This window comes from Astyanax mexicanus, chromosome 16 (genome assembly GCF_023375975.1).
Source record: "Astyanax mexicanus isolate ESR-SI-001 chromosome 16, AstMex3_surface, whole genome shotgun sequence".
In the NCBI taxonomy this organism is placed as follows: Eukaryota; Metazoa; Chordata; class Actinopteri; order Characiformes; family Acestrorhamphidae; genus Astyanax; species Astyanax mexicanus.
In genome coordinates this window covers 28,549,394-28,571,060 of record NC_064423.1, presented here as the reverse complement: position 1 = coordinate 28,571,060, position 21,667 = coordinate 28,549,394, and the positions used below count along the sequence as shown (strand labels likewise).

The 21,667-nt window shown below is 38.1% G+C and overlaps 1 long non-coding RNA gene across 1 annotated transcript in view; it reads left to right on the top strand.

The window, feature by feature from the left end:
• The first annotated feature begins 1,101 nt into the window (after positions 1–1,101).
• The window catches only part of LOC111192534 (uncharacterized), a 36,037-nt gene continuing 15,471 nt past the window's right edge, over positions 1,102–21,667 (top strand). Inside the window, exons 1-3 of the long non-coding RNA XR_002649981.2 lie at positions 1,102–1,195; positions 2,244–2,317; positions 5,653–5,774. This is a non-coding gene — a long non-coding RNA (uncharacterized LOC111192534). The remainder of the gene's footprint in view (positions 1,196–2,243; positions 2,318–5,652; positions 5,775–21,667) is intronic.

Genomic DNA, 21,667 nt, shown 5'->3' with positions numbered 1-21,667 from the left:
TTGCCTAATTTCATAGATTCTGACTTTAAATAGCATAATAACTAATATAACCAAAGTTAATATGACTATTGGTTCCTGGCATCCCACTACTAACTCACCATCAGTGTATATTATAGACAGACACAATTCAATTTCACTCCTTTCTCCTACAATGTAGCCCTACCCCTTTCCTTTTGTGCATTCACTGGTGCAGACTGTTGTAGGGAAAAAGTGTAGAAGTGTAGAAAGTGATAGAAGGGAATAGAAGGATACAGATTTGTACTTAAAAGAGTACAAAGCTCGTCGCTGGGGCTGTACCTTATATTGAGATACAATAGAGTACCTTTTAAGTAAAGTATTTTTATTTTCATCAACTGAATATGTGTCAAGAACATGATGATCCAAAATGATCTGGCTTTCAAGCGAAAAATGTCTGATTCAAATATATATTGCTTTTTAGTGCAGTGATGCAGAATACCAAATAACTTTTAGCTGGTTAAAGGGTACAAATCTGTACTTCCTGCTGTTAGGAAAGACTTTGTACTTCAGAGGGAACACATCTGACCCTGTAAAGACCCATATTATACCTTTTTGAGGGTAAAATTATAAAAAAAAGTACTTATTGTACGTCTGATTTTTAAGTGTGTAAGGTGAAGTGTTAGGGCTACATGGTCCTTTAAACATACATATATATATATATATATATATATATATATATATATATATATATATATATATATATATATATATATATATTTCAGAGAGGGCTAATGATGCAGTGATTTTAGTTTAATTATTTTGATGTTGTGTCCAGTTCCATATTTCTTAGGGGGTGACTTTAAGCCCTTCCCGTTGTAGGGTAAGGGTATTAATAAGAAATGGTATTGAGCCAATATGTACTCTCTTTTGATAACAATAGAAGAGCTATTCTGATGTTAAGCTCTGTGTAAAATGTAATATTGCTTTAATATAATTTTTTCTGCACATTTTAAACACGATTGCTATTTATTTACTGAAAAAAAAAAACATTAAAAAATGTAGGTTCTAACACCTAACAGCAGCAGGGGGCGCTAATAACCACCATTTTTTCATTAGCATAAACCCCAAAGGCCTAAAAACCAACAAAGAAGATTGAGTGACTCGTTAGTTTGGCAGAAAGCGCGAGGAGACGGGAAAAGTAAAAAAAAGAAAATGATACCGGACGCATCAGCTGTGTGTAAGTTCAAATGTAGGCTAGCTGTAACATAATTGTTTACTAAATTCAGTTTTACGCTTTACTAAACCAAAACGAGCTCCACCACACAAACTAGTATAAGTGAAAGTCCATTTCCGCCCCATTAAAAAATAAGGGTCCTCCACCCTGTCAGAATTATGAGACACTAAGTCATATTTAGGAGATACTAAGTGATTATTATGAGATATGTTTATAATCATGAAATAATAACCCCAGACTTAGTATCTCATAATTACAAATTACCATCTCATAATTATGAAAGTATATGGTAATAATGACTTAGTGGAAGATATTTTTTCGTAAATATAAATGGGCTTCCATTGGGAGTCAGTTGTAACTAAACCATTGGTATATGTTTAAATAATAAAAATATATATACATAAAAAAATATCAAAATATTGTAATTTAGAGCATTTATTTGCAGAAAAATGAGAAATGGCTCAAATAATAAAGATGTTGAGTTGAGTTTTCAGACCTCGAATAATACAGAGAAAACAAGTTCATATTCATAAGAGTTTAGAAATCAATATTTGGTGGAATAACCCTGGTTTTAATCACAGTTTTTATGCTTCATTGCCTGTTCTCCTCCACCAGTTTTTTTTGGGTAACTTTATGTCACTCCTGGTGCAAAAATTCAAGCAGTTCAAGTGGGTTTGATGGCTTGTGGTCATTCACCTTCCTCTTGATTATATTCCTAGAGGTTTTCAGTTTGGTAAAAAAAAATTCCAGAGCTGTATAACCTATATACAATATTTATGCTTTTTTTTTGCTGGTCGGCAACCGCGTTTCCATTGCAACATGTTAATTGTTAATTAAATGGTCTCCATTTGTTTCGTCATGTAAAAGCCACAGTCAGTAACTCTCGCGGGAGTTAGGTGTTAGTTGTTAAGCCACGACTTACAGACTTGTGGTGCCGCCGGATTTATGTTTGTTTAACCTAACTGGTGCTAGTTTAGAAAGGACATTAGTCGAGACTTTTACACACAAACTTCAGAAGGAATTTATGCTAAACTGCTTCAACCCTGTCCAGGTGTAAACTGAACCTGAGGAGCGTGCACGTGCTGCAGGTGCTGAAGAGGGACAGAGCGCGAGGGGGATTTACCGGTGAGTGAGAAGCACATAAACAGCACAATGGAGAACTTCTCCATTGTGCACATAAACATCAGGTCACGTTCAGGCAAATCACTGTTCCTCTCACAGTCAGCTTCTGTTAACTGCATTTAGCGTCGTGATGAGGAGAAATGTGTGTTTTATATTGCTGTCAAAACAAACAACTAACTATCAAACTACAACAGCATACAAATAAATAAATAAACAAGCAAAATTACCGTGATTTCAGCTCCTTATGCACAGCAGGTTTATTTCTGCAGAAACTGGGGGGAAAAGTATGGAAACCCATTTTCTCCACTGGTTAATTAATATGAGATATTAATCCACAATTATTAGTATATCATAATTATGTCTCTATCTCATAGTTATGGCTTACCTGCTCATAGTTACGGCTTATTAAGCTCATATTTGTGACTTAATATTCCATAATTATGGCTTAGTATCTTATAATTATGACTTAGTATCTTATAATTGTAACTTACCATCTCATAATTGAATAACCATCTCATAATTATGATTTAGTGTCTCATAATTATGACTTACTTGCTCATAGTTATGGCCAAATATCTAATAATTATGACTTGCCTGCTCATAATTAAGGCTTAGTATCTCATTATGACTTATCAGCTCATAATTATGGCTTAATATCTCGTAATTATGACTTGGTGGCAGAAATGGGCTTCCATAAAAAAAAAAAAAAAAAAAAAAAATAACAACACACCGACAGCTCTATACACGCAAAGTCGTTAACCAAAAGTTTGAGGGCTGTATGGAACATAGTTTACATACAGACTCTAGGTTTTTTTTTTTTTAAAGGTTGATCATTATAAAGGTTGAGCGGTATCATAATTAATCACTGCAGTTTTGGATTGTGTAATTTGTTAATAGCCTAATTTCAGGTCTGTTTGTCAGGCTTAATATGTAAGCTAACAGAAGTGCAGCATAATATTAAAAGTATAAATGAGATTTTGATACCATCTAAATCCTGATTTCTAGATTCGACACTGCTGAGATGTCATCAAATATTGTAGATACAATCAACAATTGGGCTGTTTTTTTTTTTTTTTTTTTAAGTCCAAGTCCATCCCTGATGGTAGAACATCTGCAGGAGCTTCTTACAGATGTTAAAGTGTGTGTGTTGAGGCAGCAAAGACAGACCATTTAATTATTAAGAGGGGTGCAATTTCTCATCTATTTTGTTTCATATACCGATAATGTCGAACTTGTAGGGTTTTACCTAATATACACTATAATATTTTAAATAAATGTATTTATTGTGTTTCATTTCCATTAGACCTGGTCCTGTTGCCCTTACTCTAAATACACATAATTCAACTAATGTGCTAATTAACACTAATTCCTATGACCTGTCTGAGGCCCTTCCTCCAGGACCAGAGCCAAGACAATTCATGCAACTGTTATGGGGGCACTGCTGGCCTTTGACCCCTAGTTCCTGCTTAGATACACCTGCAGTCTCTTCTGTTCACGCTGTGAGTGTGAATAACAGACAGTGATTAATCCTCTCTCATGCCGTGGGGTGGGGTACGCCTCTCGGAGAGACAAGGCCTGAGGCCTGAACTTTGAAATGGAACGCAGCCAGGCGGCCTGCCCTTGAAACCCCAATGACTGGAGCTCACCACTGCCTTGGCATCCGTCCAACTTTCACTTTGAAGCAGGAATCGCAGATCCATTTCCAGAGGGTTGTGGAAGTGGAGGGGTTATCAGGGTTGTAACAGAGGCACTGTCCTGTTGAGCGTCTGTTAACTGCCCATGCACTTGGTTCACATCTTTATTTGCTTTAAAATATCCTTAAAAAGGGCTGCTGTCCAATGGGGCGTGCCTCGAAACATCTTCAAAGAGATTCCACGTCTGGAACACTTTAAAGTAATGCATTTAAGCTGCTGAGCTTCAGCCTGTGAGGCACTGCATAGAGCTCACAGCCTGCTTGCTTTAAGCAGGTAGGACAGGAATGGGACTACTGTGTGCATAATATATATACTTTGAAAGGATTTAAACATTTCAAGTAAAAAAAATAAAGAAGTAGGAATGTCATATTCAAGATGCAAGCATCTTAAATTCACACTTTGATGCATCCTAGATATTTGCAATACTCTAAATTCAGTTTATGTAAATTATTACAGTGTCTAATCAGACACTGGGGCTTTCCACAAGAGGGCTACCATATAAAAGGCACTCTGAGGCTACTTTTGGGTAGTGTACCTCTTGGTGAGAAATAGTTTTCTGCTACACTTGCCTCTATGATGTACTTGAAGTCAGTAGACTGACAGAAGCAGGGCTTTTTTCTGCCCATGAGTAGCTGTTGCCCTAGTTTTCATTGGTGTCATGCACAGGGAACCAGGACTGCTACAGACCGGAACCATATTACTTGTGGTAAGCCCTATACTTGTGGTAAGCCCTTTAATTCTGTATTTGCAGGTATGATCATTTTTTTTGTTGTCAATGTATGTATAGTGTCCGCACAGAAGAAGTGTACACTGTATATGTCTTGCTTGTATTGATTTACTAAGCAATGATTTAATGGGCATGTTTTTAAAAAGGCCTTTTGTATGTGGTGACCAATCTAATATGTTTATTTCTATGACAAAAAGCAGCAGAAGTATCAAACATGTAAAACACATGGACTGAGATAAATGACTTATCAGCACAGTGATTTATCAGTATACTCATGCTTTAGTCAAGTTTAGTTAATACTAAGATAAACAAAAACAGATTATTACAGTAGTATATTAATCTAGTTTGGCTTTATTACTACAACTACTAGTTATAGTTGTTGGTTGTGGCGATGCTTAGCTGTACCCCCATGCAAGGAGACACAAAACCACTGAGTGTGATTGTGAATAGAGTTAACACGCTGATGCAGACAGATCAATTCAAAGTGCATAATTTTATTTACACACCGTTCAAACTGCAGTTTTATTTACACACAGTGAAAAATACAAATACAAGACTTAATAAAGAAAAGAACACGATCGTAAAAGCATATTTCCTGACTAAAAACAGTAGAGGTAAGCATTTAGTTTCACAAGATCATAAAACTCACTTAGCTCTAATTCCATTACCTGCACTCTCCTGTAGCAGCAGGTCAGTCCTTGAACTCATCCCCTATAACCCCCCCACCACCACCTTCTTAGGGCCTGTCCCCACCCCCTAACATGGATTGTATCATTCATTTTCCTATTAATTTTCCTGCTAATGCATTCATGTTAGTAAAAATAGACAAATTTTACAGTAGTGAATTTTAGGCCTTCTGTGAGTACTGGTGACAAATGGACTGTGTGCACACGATTAATATCTCTTTTCTTTTTCAGGTTTTAAACCTCACCTCCCACACACAACTGAATAAACTGTGGTTCCTACACCCTAACCAATGGAGTGATTCTTCTGCCTACTGCAGAATACTAACACAACAAGACACAGACAGATAAGCTAGGTAAGTGTAACAGTACATACATTGCTGTTGATTGCATATTGTACTCATCATGGTGGTATTTTAAGATTTATGTGTTTTATTCATTGGGTGAATGTAGTCTATTCACCTAAAAAAATTAAAAATTAAGTAAAGAAATGATTAAATTCATAATACCTAAACCTATACATAATCCCAGTGCTATTGCATTCTAATCTAATCAATATAAAAAATATCAAAGTAACAAACAGTACAAAGACTATAAATCAAAAAACAAAAGACAAGCAAGACAAAGAAAAAACTAGCAAAAAAATGAAGACATTAAACGGAATAAAGATCACAAACAATACCTGCTACACATCTCGAGGGTCAAACAAAGTATTACACAAAACAAAAGGAAAATGTGTTGTACATGTAGAGCTGGGAAACAAAGAACACCTGGGGAAGATAATGAGGGGGCTGGGTAACAAACTAGACATAGTTGTAAACACTAATGACAGGGTGTGGCTAGGGTGAAGACAAGAAAGGTAATAAAAACAATCATGTTTTTGGGATGGAAAACAAACAGGCTAGGAAGGGCACGGAAGATAGCCAGGAAAACAAGACTGGAGCAAAAAGAATAGAAGAACACAAGATGGACAAATTCACATACAGATTTATCTGCAACCCGACGTGATTTACAGACTGGCTTTAAGGAATTTGACCTTTTGAGAGAAACCATATGCATAGAACGTTTTACATAAATGACGCAGACAGTGTAAACATTCAACATCAGTCTGAGACGCGAGTGTAAGTCCCCCGGGCCTTTGGTTTTTGGTGGTAGAATGTGTGTGACCAACCTTTAAAGCACCCCTGAATAAAGTAAGGTTTCTATAAAGAACAATACATTGTTTTTAACTGGTAACTTTAGTGGCTCTTTAACTAGTTCATATGATGGTAATCTGGACATACATCTATAACATTGGCAATTTGAAGTTATTCTGTTGGTCCATGTATCATCAAATTCTGATGTAATATAAGGAAATGCCAGAATTAAATCATGTGTAAAAGTGAAAAACTGCTAAAAAGTGGATGTTTTAGTGTGACAGCTGTGATATTTTCACGGTGGGATGAAGTGCTGTGTGTGGTTTGTACTGAGCTTGTCCGTTGAGGGACTCCAGCCGCGGGGACTTTGACATTTGGCAACATTAGCAATCACCTCTGAAACAGAGTGGCACTCCTGCTGTGTGCCAAAGAATGTTATCTCCTCCTCTCTGGCTAAACACCTGCTCTGAATAGCCTGACAGAGACACTGGGCATCAATGACTGCCTAAGAGAGGGCCTTCTTTTATACTCAGCGAACAAGATCTGTTCATAACGAATAAAGTTTAGTCTTACTAAACATGTAGTGTAATGTTTTTTAGTTTTTTCTGAACTTTGATTATGTAGTTTTGCATTAAGCTATAATGATGTACATGTCTTTTTCTTATTTTAATGCTGATTTAAATAGATCAGTGGTTCTTAAACTGAAGCACACCAAAGTAGTACACTACCAAATAAATGTTTTAATATATCGAAAAACAAAAGATTTTACAAGCTTAAAAATGTTCCTGGTTTTATTGGAGATAACGTCAAATTGTCACTGTCGGATAAAAACATGATTTTCTCCAAATGTCATGAACTATATTTCTATTTGATTTCAGAGTATACATTTCAATAATAGCATCTAAAATGTTTGAGAAATAAATAATTTAGTTCAAGTCAGATTTAAATGGATTTATTTGATTTAAATACATTTTAAATTTATGTATTTGGTTAATTGCAGAATCAAATGGACTTGCGTTGTTCAATTTACAACCATTTAGAATTATTTCATTAAATTAAATGTAAAAAATAATTTCAGTGAATAGATTTAGATTCAAAAGGATTTATTCGATTCAGTTAAGTTCAGATTGAGAGAGCTTCATTTGACATACCTTTGTTTTACATTTATACCATATTAATTCAGATTCAAATGGAATAATTTGAATCAGTGCAGAATAAAATAGATTTATTTGGAACCAATAATACATAAAATACAAATATATTCATTTATTTAATTTAATTCTGATTTAATTGTTTTTTTATGATTTTATCCAGGTTTAAATGACTAAACGATTTCATTCAAATTCAGACTCCAAAAAAAAAAAAAAAAAAAACACAGACTAAATAGTGATATTTTGTTGACTGTGCTGAGTAATCAGTCAGTAATCTCTAATAAACATGCAGTTGTGTATTTACTGATGCTGTGTAGAATACTGTTGGGGTGTCAATAGAACTGTTCTTAGAAGTGAATTAGCCTTACTGTTTATTTAAATGGTAGTGGGTACCAGAAATGCAAACACAGGTCAGGGTTCAACAGTGAGTGTGAATAGACTGTACTGTGTATGAGTAAAGCTCAGTGTAGCTGTACAAAGGCTCTGTAATGGTTTTGTTGAGTGTGCAGTGGGTTATTGGTGAAAATGGACCAGAACAGGCTCTGCGTTTGGGTTTGATTAATGGAGTGTAGCAGGTCTGATGGTGGTTGGACTTTTTGGAAAAATGTTGTTTTCTGTTCCTTTTCCCCTGGCAGTGTATTTCTGGGAAACTTCAATGGCCATTCATGACTTTCTGCCCATTTCTGCTGCAGACATGATGTACTGATATCTATCTCTCTCTCTCTCTCTCTCTCTCTCTCTCTCTCATTCTTTCAGTCTTGCTTCAAAATATACTTACATTTGAAATGTTGCTTTATGGACCTTTGTTTTTTAATAATATTTAGATTTATATGGCTTTATTTGATTTAGTCCAGATATACAGGTCAACATTACTTTATTTAATTGGAATTAAATTCAGATTAAATCCTGAAAATCTGAACTAAAATGATCAATACATAGATCAATTGTTTGTGTACTAGGACTGAATCTTTTAGCTGAAAAAAGGTTAATTCAGTTACTAATGACTAATTGATTTTATGCAGTCCAGAATATATATATATTTTTTTTAGGAAATGATTGATTTAGTGGAAAAAGTCATAGTTACTATTAAGATAAAATGTATCCTTTGTGTGTTTAACATCCATAAATTATATATTATTTGGGTTTATTCAGATTATTCAATGCGTTTTTGTAAAGATTAAAAAAAAATTATCTGCTTTATGTATTTTGGTGTCTTGCTATCTCTCACTATCTCTCTTTCTCAAAACAAACACACACGCAAGCAAACATACACAAACACAGACACACACAAGCTCCAGGCTCAACTTAATGAGAAAGCATTCGATCTCAATCACACACACATCAGTCTGCTTAAGTGTGAAATATTTTTATAATTTGTGAGTTGTGTGCCCTGTGTGTGAGGCGGCTGTACCCTCTGTTTGAACTTTCACCTCAGGGCATGGCTCATTCTGCACCACTCATACTGTCAGCAGCCAGACAGTCCTTCTCACACACCCTCATACACACACACACACACACACACACACCCTCACACACACATAATCTTCAGCTTTACTCTTCAGAATAAAGGGGTGTTAGCAAACATTACAACACAACTTCAGTTCAGTGTTTCCTAAAAAATAAAACAGCAGCAACTCAAAGACGAAGATTAATAAACAAGTGGCATACAGTGATCTATACGGCAGTAGATCCAAATGGGATGGATTAAATTCAGATTTTAATAGCTCAATTTGGTACAATCTTGATTTAAAAAAATATTTAAATGAATGTTTAAATGGCTCCATTTGATTCAATTCTGGCTCAAATTCCTTTATTATTTATTTAGTTCAGATTCAAATTTAGATTAACATAATACCTAAGAAAATAGATTTTCGTTGATATTAAGCTAACAGTGAATTGATTCTGCTGAGAGTGAATTGATAATCAAATAAAGCCATTTTAATCTGAACTAAATCAAACAGACCCAATCTATAATCTGAATTGATTCAAGCCAGAGTTTTTTTTTGTTTTAATTTTATTTTTTATATTGTTATATTGTTTGTTTTAAATCCACACTACAAGAGCATGTTAAAACAAAGCACCAAAGCTTAATTACCACCCATGTGATTCATTCCCATCCTCTGTCCCAGATGCTCTGAAACATGCAGCCTAAAGGGAAGACTGTGGTTATAGTAGAACTTGCTCTTCTGCACGCCCAAATTCTGTATTGTGTTTATATACTGGGCTGTTTCTTGCTGTAATCTGTAGAAGCTGTTGTAAATATGTCTATTTATTTAGTCATATCCAGCGCTTTTTGTTGAACAATCTCTATGATGGTCAACAAGCCAGCTAGCTAAAGTGTTTGGTGAGGTAGCTTATGCTAATGTTATGGAAATAAGGTTAAGGTTAAGAATTGTGTTATGGTAAATAACTCTTCACCATATTTAGTAGGGGTGTCACGATTCTCTAAATCCTCGATTCGATTTTATTTCCGATTTAGGGTCACTATTCGATTCGATTCTCGATTTTCTTTTTTCTTTTTTTAGATTAGTCTATGGTCAGTCATTGGTTTGATTCATTAAATGTACAATATCTTATTTCAAAAGGTGGGCCTGATATAAGTTATGCAAAGTGATACAAGTGATCTGTAATATACCATATTAGGCACTAATGGTCAAATTTAAATAATTTAATTAAGATAAATATATGTAATGCCATCTAGTGGCTTTTTTGTTAGCAGCAGTGTGCACTATTAAAACAGCAACAATAACAAAATAAATAATAAAAAATTACAGGAACAGTCATGTACAAAATAATAGAACAATTAGAGCCTTAACAAACTGAACTCTATCCTACTATAACAGTTAAACATGAAAACTAAGACTCGGCCCCTGAGAATGACAAGTTTTTTTTCTTTAACAAAGATATATATATTATTAACTTTATCCGAGAGAAAGATGCTCCTTAAGTTACCAAAACTATTAACATATTTGAGGCTAGAAAAAAACAACTGTTATTTTTATATGTTTAAGTTTTTCTTTAAGAAGATGAAAATGTCCACATTCTCTGGAGAAAGGACTGCTCTTGGAGCAGTCACAATGTCTGCGACGTGTGCTGCGCTTTTTGCGTAGCATGCTGCGCCATTTGCCTTGCCCACGCACGTGCTTGCATAGCTTAAAGGGAGGGATCGTCGATATATTTTGATAAAATATCGAAATCGTGACACCCCTAATATTTAGACAAAACTGTTCTTAATGTTAATGTTAAGAGTGAAGTAAGATCAATACTCAAACTACTGCTGTTCAACTATCTTATTCAGCTAACCTGGGATAATGCTAACAATGCTAATAATAAAAAAGGCAGTAAGAATGTCAAACCAGTTTTGGTTAACTCCAAAATCTTTAGCTAACAGTTCTTTTTTTTTATCTGAATGTCTGAATGTTTTACTGAAATTGCTGTGTTGTCATTCCCAGCTCTAACATCTGTTCGGGGTTAGTTTAGGGTGTTTTCATGTTTTTTCTTGTTGTTTTTTCCCAAGACCCTGCAAGTTTGGTACACTTTGTCAAGTGTGACACCTGCTTTCGAGCATACTGTATAGAACCCTCAAAGAGGGTTGCCAGTTAAAAAAAGAATCCTCACTGGGGGGATTGTAACAATAGTTTTAAGGTCTGAAAAGACAAGTAAGATCATACAGGAGAGAATTTATAGTTTTATAAATGATACTATCGTTATCGCGAAAATACCATGAAATATCGTGATATTATTTTAGGGCAATATCGCCCAGCCCTACCCAGAATCAGTCCTGGTTATGGACTCTCTTATTCTGAACAAGTGTAAAAGCACCCTTACTATGCAATAGATAAATAAATAAATTAATTAATAATTAAAAATCCACTTTAAGACCATATTTTGCTGATAGCTGTTTTTAGATAGTCTATGCTAGTCACTGATGATTGAAAAAAACATTAACTTCTGTTTAAAAATAACTGTTTTTATTATTTGAGTTTGATAAACTAGCTGGTATGTTAGTGTCACCAACTTGACCAAGGTGTTTATACTGGTAGAGTAGCATGGTCCGGGAGATCGTGATGAAAATGATGTTCAACCAACAAGCATTTAACCAGCTTCATCGTACTATTTATCTAACCTGGTCGAGTTTCAATAATGTATGAATTAAACTAGACTTCTCTTATAATAAAATGTCTTCATATTTGTTTAAACAATAAATTTCCCATTAAAATATGATATTTCCTTTCCCTGATAGAGAAAATCTTCAGAGACCTGGAGTTCATAAAATAGGCATTGCTCGGAATGTGGAATAAACATTGTGTCACAAACAAAAAATAAAATTAATATGAGGTCACGAATGAAGTCCAAACTCTCCCATCACTCAGGATACTGTAGAATAGCTGAATCTCCTGCTTTAATAACATTCCAAATTTCCCAAGAGAGCATCCAGGCCGTGGAGTCAGAGTTTCCAAAGTTCATCAGGAATACAGGAAGTGTCATTAGTGAATGATTTTGCTCATGTTCTCCACCAGCATACAGTCAAGGCTGTAGAATCGTGCTGTACGAGTGTGTGAACATCACAGATGGATAGGGATGTTAATGGTGTACTTCCTTCCTCCGTCTGCAGAGGTGCACCCAGAGCCTAGTTTGCTGATTCATCTGCCAGTAAAGCTAACAACAACTAAATACAGACAATTCAGGGAACTCAGGGTGGTGGGTCACTACTGGCTCAGTTCTGAAGCATTGCATTAAAGGTAATGTCACATTACAGGTTCTATATTTAGATCTTTATTCCAACTCACAAATAATAATAAAAAAAATGTTTATTAATTATTACACGTGCAATTAAACTTAGGGCAATTATTTATATGATTTTTTGTATTTATAATGTTTTTTTTTTTTTGTGAAATGTGTAAAAGCTGCCAAAGAACTAAGAAAGAAGGGATAATCTGATAGTGGAACTATAAACTGATGCTAGTAGCCCCAGTTTTGTATTTGTATTTTCTGATTCTGATACGTCAACTTAAATGGAAAGAGATTTAAACTGACTGAGCTCAGCAATACAGATAAAAAATATATAAATGTATTAATAGGATTAAAAATGTAGTAAATGTAATAAAATACAGATATGTTATGGATGTTATTAATACATATTACGTTTTTAGTGGCCACAACATAATATTTCTAGGCACAAGAAAACAATTTGTGACCATTTAATGTGTGTATGATGTTCCTGTGCTGGTTAGATATGGAAAGCTCTGCTGTTTGATATGGTGTGTGTATGATGTTACTGTGCTGGTTAGATATGGTAAGCTCTGCTGTTTGATATGATGTGTATGATGTTACTGTGCTGGTTAGATATGATGAGCTCTGCTGTTTGATATGATGTGTGTGTGATGATACTGTTGCTGGTTAGATATGGTAAGCTCTGCTGTTTGATATGATGTGTGTTTGATTTTACTGTGCTGGTTGGATATGGTAAGCTCTGCTGTTTGATATGGTGTGTGTATGATGTTGCTGTGATGGTTAGATTTGGTAAGCTCTGCTGTTTGATATGAGGTGTGTATGATGTTACTGTGCTGGTTAGATATGGTAAGCTCTGCTGTTTGATATGATGTGTATGATGTTACTGTGCTGGTTAGATATGATAAGTTCTGATGTTTGATACAATATGTGATTGTGTTTACTGCATTGTGGAAATCATAGGGACATAAAAATAGTGAGGCCACAAGATAAGTTTCTAGTGAACATAAAAGTATATCTTGTGTATTATCTTGTGGCCACGCCATATAATATCAAACATGTTCTAACAAGAGGGGACTGTTGTAGTCTAGCATCACCTAAACATTCTGTTCTACAAGGGTTTAATTAATACATACATAATTAAATACCCCCTTGAAAAAATGTTAAAATGTAAAAACACTCCTTTTCATTACTGACCACAAGAGGGCAGCAAAGTCATGAGCTTCAACCAGTAAGTGTCTGTTAGGGGTGGGGGCTCAAAGAGAAATAAATAAATATATATAAACAGAATGCTTTTATAGCATTGTGTTTTTTCACACTCTTTTTGCTGTATGTTTTATTTTTATTAGTTACTGCATTTAGCTGAAAGCATAATCATTAAATGTTTTTCAGTGTGAAATGAGCTTTAGTCTTAAAGACATCACAAAAACAATCATTTAAATTTTTTTTTTTCCATATGTGGACAGTAGTTTGTATAAAGTATAAGAAAATTAGATTTTCCATATTATGTTTGGTTTAATTTTTTATTAAAAAAAACAGGGGGTGCACTTAGAGCATTTTCACACTTGTCTCAAATTGTCCTCGTTTGGAGGATGAGCTCATTGTTTCTGGTTTGTTTTTGGCAGAGATGTATAGTAACAAAGAAGAACTACTTCACTACTGTACTAAAATGCTGTAAAAATCTGTATCTACTGGAGTATTATTGTTTCCTCCTACTTTAGTATTTCTGTTTTCTCCTAATTCACTACATATATTCTATGAGTTTAATACTTTTACTCCAATACAGTTTTTATGTGCTGCATCGTTACTTGTTTTAATAATATTAATATTAAATCAGATTGATATTATGCTGTCAGTACCCGCACTCATGCAAGCCCCCACACAGGCCTGAGCATGGATAGCTTCCACACCTGGCATGGTCCTCACACATGTCCACTTCATTTTAACCACATGTGATGTGAAAATGCCCTTATAACATGTGTCAGGTTTTTATCCAAATGATTTTTTTCAGTTAACATCTTAAGGCTTCAAAAAATTGCTCATGTTTTTAGAGAAATAGAATTTTTGTATTAGAGATGTATTGATTGCAGATATTTGTTCTCCATTCAACATTACACTGACATTTAAGAAGTCATGGGAAAGCAGTAAATACATTGATAATGAAGTGTTACCTCAGGGGACGTATTGAACACCCACACCTGTTTAACTTGTGAGGTGTTATCTTGTGACTGAGTCAGTATTTATCTAAAAAAACAGTTCACCAAAGGTATTTTTACACAGCCCCCACTAAAGGGCTGTTCAGAAAGATGTGCTGGAATCTTACTGCAGTTGGAGCACAGTGTAAATTGTGATTTTTTTTTTTTTTTTGAAAGTGATAAGTTTAGAAAATTCTGTTGAATAATTTGCAATATTTTTTTAAATATAATATAATAATAATATAATATAATATAATTTGATAATAAAAAATTAAAACAGCAGCAGTATTCCCAGATTTTATATTTGACATTATTACAATACAGTTCAACTGAGAGATGGAAGATTTATAATGCACAATGTCTGCCTAAACCACAATAAAACATCACTTTGAACACAACCTAACACCACAAACGCTGCTTAACAAGTGTACAAATAAACATACTTTTTATAAACTACATAGAAGTCAAATGCACCCCAAAGCATCTTGGGAGAACTGCTGTGCCACAATATCGTAATGTCTCTGTGTGTTAGTGTGTGTTTGTGCACTGGTTTAGTCTTAAATCGTTAAATCGTAGGAATCACTGTTGAGAAGTTGAGTGATTAGCATTTAGTAATAGCCTTTATTGAACCAGAAAGGACTACAGAATAACCAACATTAGGAAGAGAGCTGGAGCTGTTGTTAATGGCAGCTTCTAGTGGTTAGTAGGAGCTTTTAGAATTAGCTACCAGGTTGAGAGTGGCAGCTTTTAGTGGCAGCTTCTAATGAAAGTCAGCATGGCAGGTTCAATTGGTGTGTTGGAAACAAGTTTGCTCACAGTACATTAAAAGCTTTCTTACACAACCTCCTCTTAAGGGCTGTTCAACTGGGTCGATTTTAAAAACTACCCTACCTCTAAAAACTAACTTATCTGCCACTCGCTGACTGGCAGCACTCACTAACTGACTGAGTATTTTACCGTATAAGCTCAGTAGTATAAAGTTTGGGCACCCTTGATGATTTTCATGATTTTCCGTTATAAATCATAATATTGTTCGAATTAGCAATTTCAGTTAAATATATCATATAGCAGAGGAACACACTGATATTTAAGAAGTGAGATGAAGTTTATAGGATTTACAGAAAGTGTGCAATAATTCTTTAAACAAAATTAGGCAGGTGCATACATATGGGCACCCTTGTCATTTTATTGAACACATAATTCGTTTAGTAAGCTCATTGACCCAAGTTGCAAGTTTTTCTCCTCTTTGCATTTTCTCTAAAGAGTGGAAATATTGGAGCCTCAAAACACAACTCTGAAATGAGCTGAAAACAAATATTGTTCAATATCATGGTATAAAGGAAGTATATATCTTCTTCCATTTCCTGTGAGGTACAGTTATATGCCAAGAAAAATCTCAGATAATCAGAGAAGGATGGTAAGAACAGTCATAGTCAACCCACAGACCAGCTCCAAAGGCCTACATCATCATCATCTTGCTGCAGATGGAGTCACCGTGCATCGTTTAACTAGTCAGCGCACTTTACACAAGCACAAGCTGTATGGGAGTGTAATGCAGAAGAAGCCTTTTCTGAGCACATGCCACAAATTGAGTCGCTTGAAGTATGCTAAAGCACATTTGGACAAGCCAGCTTCATTTTGGAATTAGGTTCTCTGGACTGATAAAACTAAAATTCAATTATTTGGAGGGCGGTGTGCATGGCAGAAAAAGAACACAGTATTCCAAGCAAACACTTAATGCCCACAGTGAAATTTGGTGGGGTTCCATCATGCTGTGGGGCTGAGTGGTCGGTGCAGTTACTGGGAATCTTGCTTAAGGGTCGCATGGATTCCAGTCAATAACAGCAGATTCTTGAGAATAATGTTCAAGAATCAGTGATAAAGTTGAAGTTGCACCGGGGCTGGATACTTTAACAAGACAACGACTCGACACTAAACTCTGCTCAAAATCTATTAAAGCTTTTATGCAAAGGATCAAGAACAACGTTCTGGAATAATCATCTCCGTCCTCAGACTTAAATATTATTGAAAATCTGTGGTGTGATTTTAAAGCGGGCTGTTCTTGCTCAGAATCCATCAAACCTGACTGAACTGGAGATGTTTTGTAAAGAAGAATAGTCCAAAATACCTTTAACCAGAAGCCAGACTCTCATTAGAAGTTATAGGAAGTGTTTAGAGTCTGTTATTTCTGCAATAGGAGGATCTACTAAATATTGATATAATTTTCTGTTGGGGTGTCCAAATGTATGCACCTGCCTAATTAAAATTTAAAGAAGTATTGCTCACTTACTGTAAATCCTATAAACGTTATATCACTTCTCAAATATCACTGAGTTTTTCTGCTATATGATGTATGTAACTGAAATTGAAATCTGAACAACCAATAATTTTATAAGGCAAAAACATGAAAATTTTCAGGGGTGCCCAATCATTTTCATACCACTGTATTGGCAGTTGTTAGTGGCAACTTCCATCGGCTGACTGGAAGCTGCCCCTAAAAGCTTCCACGGAGCTTCTAAGTTACCACCTATAACAGTATGCTAATAAAATGTATAATTTTGATATAAGCAGCTAGTATTTCCTGCCTATTACATATTTCTATCTGTGACGAATCCAAAACTTTTCTGGATTTGAAGACCTTTATTGAACCACAAAAGACAACATAATAGGGAACTGTTCAGAGTTGCTACTGCTACTAGTTGGTTGGTAAGTAACTGGCAGTGTTAGTGGTGTCTTCTCAAAGTCAAGTCAAAGTCAAAGTGGTTTTTATTGTCATTTCAGCTATATACAGAGTACACAGTGAAACGAAACAACGTTCCTCCAGGGACCATGGTGCACATAAACACAGTGTAGACAGAACAATAGTGCAACAGTACAAAAGTGCAGACAGACAATACAACACAATACAGACAAAGAATAATAAATAACAAGACAGTGTGCAAATTATGCAGTGTGCAAAAAGTGTGCAAAAAAGACCAGTGAGGTAGTAATTACCTCTATTACACAGTGTGCAATAGAGTCCAGTGAGGTAGTAGGGTTTTTAGTGCTTTCCATTTTCTGGGGTAAGTGGGGTAAGAGTGTGTGTGCATGTACAGAAAAACCATCAGTTCAGTCTCTGCAGTTGAGGAGTCTGATGGCTTGGGGGTAGAAGCTGTTGCAGAATCTGGTCGTGCTGGACCGGACGCTGCGGTACCTTCTTCCCGAAGCCAGGAGGGAGAACAGTTTGTGTGAGGGATGGGTGGGGTCATTCACAATGCTGGTTGCTTTGCGGATGCTGCGGGTGGTGTAAATGTCCGTGATGGAGGGGAGAGAGATGCCGATGATCCTCTCAGCTGTCCTCACAATACGCTGGAGGGTCTTGCGGTCAGAGACGGTGCAGGTCCCAAACCAGGCAGTGATGCAGCTGCTCAGGATGCTCTCAATGGTTCCTCTATAGAAGAGTGTGAGGATGGGTGGAGGGAGACGGGCCTTTCTCAGCTTCCGGAGGAAGTAGAGACGCTGCTGGGCTTTCTTGGCTGTAGAGCTGGTGTTCAGGGTCCAGGTGAGGTTATCTGCTAAGTGGACACCAAGGAACTTGGTGCTTTTAACAATCTCCACAGAGGACCCGTCGATGTTGAGTGGAGAGTGGGTGTGTTGTGCTCTCCTGAAGTCAACAACCATTTCCTTTGTCTTGTCCACATTCAGGTGAAGGTTGTTGACTGTACACCAGTCTGTCAGCCGCTGCACCTCCTCTCTGTATGCTGACTCGTCGCCTTTGGTGATGAGACCCAGCACGGTTGTATCATCGGCGAACTTGATAAAGCTGTTAGAACTGTGTTTTGCAGCACAGTCATGAGTCAGCAGGGTGAACAGCAGAGGACTCAGGACACTGCCCTGGGGGGCCCCAGTGTTCAGTGTGATGGTGCTGGAGGTGCTGCCCCCGAACCGGACTGACTGGGGGCTCCCCGTCAGAAAGTCCAGGATCCAGTTGCAGAGGGGGGTGTTGAGGCCGAGCGAGCTTAGCTTCCTGATGAGGTTCTGTGGGATGATGGTGTTGAATGCTGAACTGAAGTCTATAAACAGCATTCTGACGTAAGTGTCCTTCTTCTCCAGGTGGGTGAGGGAGAGATGAAGGGTGGTGGTGATGGCATCATCCGTGGAGCGATTGGGACGATACGCAAACTGCCGGGGGTCCAGTGAAGAGGGCAGTCGTGTCTTGATGTTCCTCATGACTAGCCTCTCGAAGCACTTCATGATGATGGGTGTAAGTGCAACGGGACGGTAGTCATTGAGGCAGGACACTGTGGACTTCTTCGGCACGGGAACGATGGTGGTGGACTTGAGGCACGTTGGGACAGTGGCGCTGCACAGGGAGATGTTGAAGATGTCCGTGAGAACGTCTGTCAGCTGGTCTGCGCACTCCCTGAGCACTCTGCCGGGGATGTTGTCTGGTCCTGCAGCTTTTCGTGGGTTGACTCTGCGCAGAGTGTTCCTCACATCCACTGCAGTCAGGCACAACACCTGCTCGTCCGGCTTGGGCATGGTCTTTCTCGCCATCGTGTTGTTTTGTGCCTCAAACCGTGCATAAAAGTTGTTCAGGGCATCAGGGAGGGAGGCATCACGTTCACAGGACGGTGGCATTGTCCTGTAGTTGGTGATTGCCTGGATGCCCTGCCACATACGCCGCGCGTCACCCGTGTCCTTGAAGTGGCTGTGGATTCTCTGGGCGTGTGCACGCTTTGCCTCTCTGATGGCTCTTGACAGGTCAGCTCTCGCTTTCTTCAGGGCCACCTTGTCACCCACTCTGAAGGCGGAGTCGCGGGTCCTCAGCAGCGCACGTACCTCAGCAGTCATCCAAGGCTTCTGGTTTGGGCGTGTAGTGATGGTCTTGGAGACAGTGACATCATCAATACACTTGCTGATGTATCCAGTGACTGATGCTGCATACTCCTCCAAATCAACAGAATCGCCTTCAGTAGCAGCCTCCCTAAACATGTCCCATGCAGTGCACTCAAAACAGTCCTGAAGGGCAGAGATGGAGCCTGCCGGCCAGGTTTTCACCTGCTTCTGAACTGGTCTGGAGCGTCTGATGAGTGGGGTGTATATTGGAGTCAGCCAAACACACATGTGGTCCGAGAAAGCGAGGTGGGGGCGGGGCTCCGCCCGATACGCGCTGGGGATGTTTGTGTAAACAAGATCCAGCGCGCTCGCTCCTCTCGTTGCAAAGTCCACATGTTGATGGAATTTAGGGAGCACTGACTTGAGATTTGCGTGGTTGAAATCTCCGGCGATAATAAACAGTCCGTCTGGGTGTTTGTTCTGCAGATCGCTGATAGACCGATAGAGTTCACACAGAGCCTCTTTAGCATTAGCACCAATGCTAGCGCTGGGTGGGATGTAGACAGCAGCTATTAGCACGGCGGAGAACTCCCGTACTAAATAAAAAGGTCTGCACTTGACTATCAGGAACTCCACCAGCGGAGAGCAGTGTTTGGCGACAGTCACAGCGTTGTTACACCATTCCGTGTTGATGTAAACACACACGCCTCCACCGCGGGTCTTCCCGGATAGAGCCGCGCTCCTATCCGCTCTGAACGTGGTTAGCCCGGCTAGCTGAATGGCGCTGTCCGGAATGTTGTCGTTCAGCCATGATTCCACAAAAACCAAAGCACAGCAGTCTCCAAACTCACGCTGGGTAGTTCGCTGGAGTCGGATGTAGTCCAGTTTATTGTCAAGGGAACAGACGTTTGCCAGAAAGAGCGATGGTATAGCCGGCCGGCTAGGACTAGCCTTTAGCCTCGCGCGGATCCCGGCTCTCTTTCCGCGCTTCCGCTTACGCTCGCACCGCTTACGATGGCACTTCCGCTGGGCTCCGGCGTCAGGAAACACCGCGGGCTGGCGGCCTGGGTCTCTTAGCAGGCTAAGCTCAAGTAGCGTCTGCAGAACCTCGTCCGGTAGCGTGTTTTCTGGCTGATTTCTCCACTGTAGCAGGGTCTGGCGGTGGTAGAACATGTGCACGGGTGTTCCGATGCACATATTTTAACGGACCCGGAGCGGCCGCTGCGTGTTAACGCGCCGCCATCTTGATATTCTTTCTCAGATGTTTAAACTAGTGACAGCTAGTGACTACACACAGCAGTGCAGGTCAAGTGTAATACGGACGAGTTGAGGAGCTGGTGTGTGCGCACTGCAAAGGCTAGTGCTGTGTGACTATAACATTCTAACTTGTGCAACTTTTTCATGATTACAGTGTGATTTTTTATTTTTTATAAATTTTTTTTTTATATATGCTATATTATCTCAAAATAGCCTTATATAAAATAAAAAAGGCCTATATCAGGAAAGTCAAGTGGTAAATCTCGGCCTGGCACGAGTTTTAAACTCTGTGTTTATGGCTTAAAAGTCATTTTTCTGTTTTTGTGTCTGTATTTGGTTCAGTTCTACACAGCCAGTGGGCTATCAGAAAAAGTTTAGATTTAGTTTTGCTCAAAGTCCTTTGGAATTAAAGAGGCAGAAAATGGGTTTTACTAAAAAATAGTGACAGAGGCCTTGGGTAAGATGCAGCTGAGGCCAACATATGTTACCCTGAAAGAAAGGATTTTTACCCATATCCACGTATCAGTCTCGCGAGGCTTGATTCAATTGATTTGTCATTTGCAGCACAGCTCAGCCACAGGCTGTGGATAATCAAATTTATTGCTTTGCCATTTATTACAAATTTCTGTGGCTTTCGGTGCTCTCTCACAAACCACGCTTTGATGGGCTGCTTAGCAATGCGCTAATGAGCTAGCGCCTGGCTCCGAGCGTAATTAGGCCCACATCCTCCTCCTCCTCGCACTCTTTCTTTCCCCAATAATAAACGAGGAGCTTTCTTTTTTCCCTCTGCCTCTTAAGTCAGAGACGATATCTTTGTGGGAGTGTGTTATCAGCAGGAGAAGCAGGTGTGGGGGAAGGGGGATCAGGAGCGTAAATAGCAACAGGTGAAGAGTTCAGCTCCGGCAGCATTTCTGCTGGCATTTGAACAGCTCTGGCGTGGGCTTACTGAATGCCGGGTAAT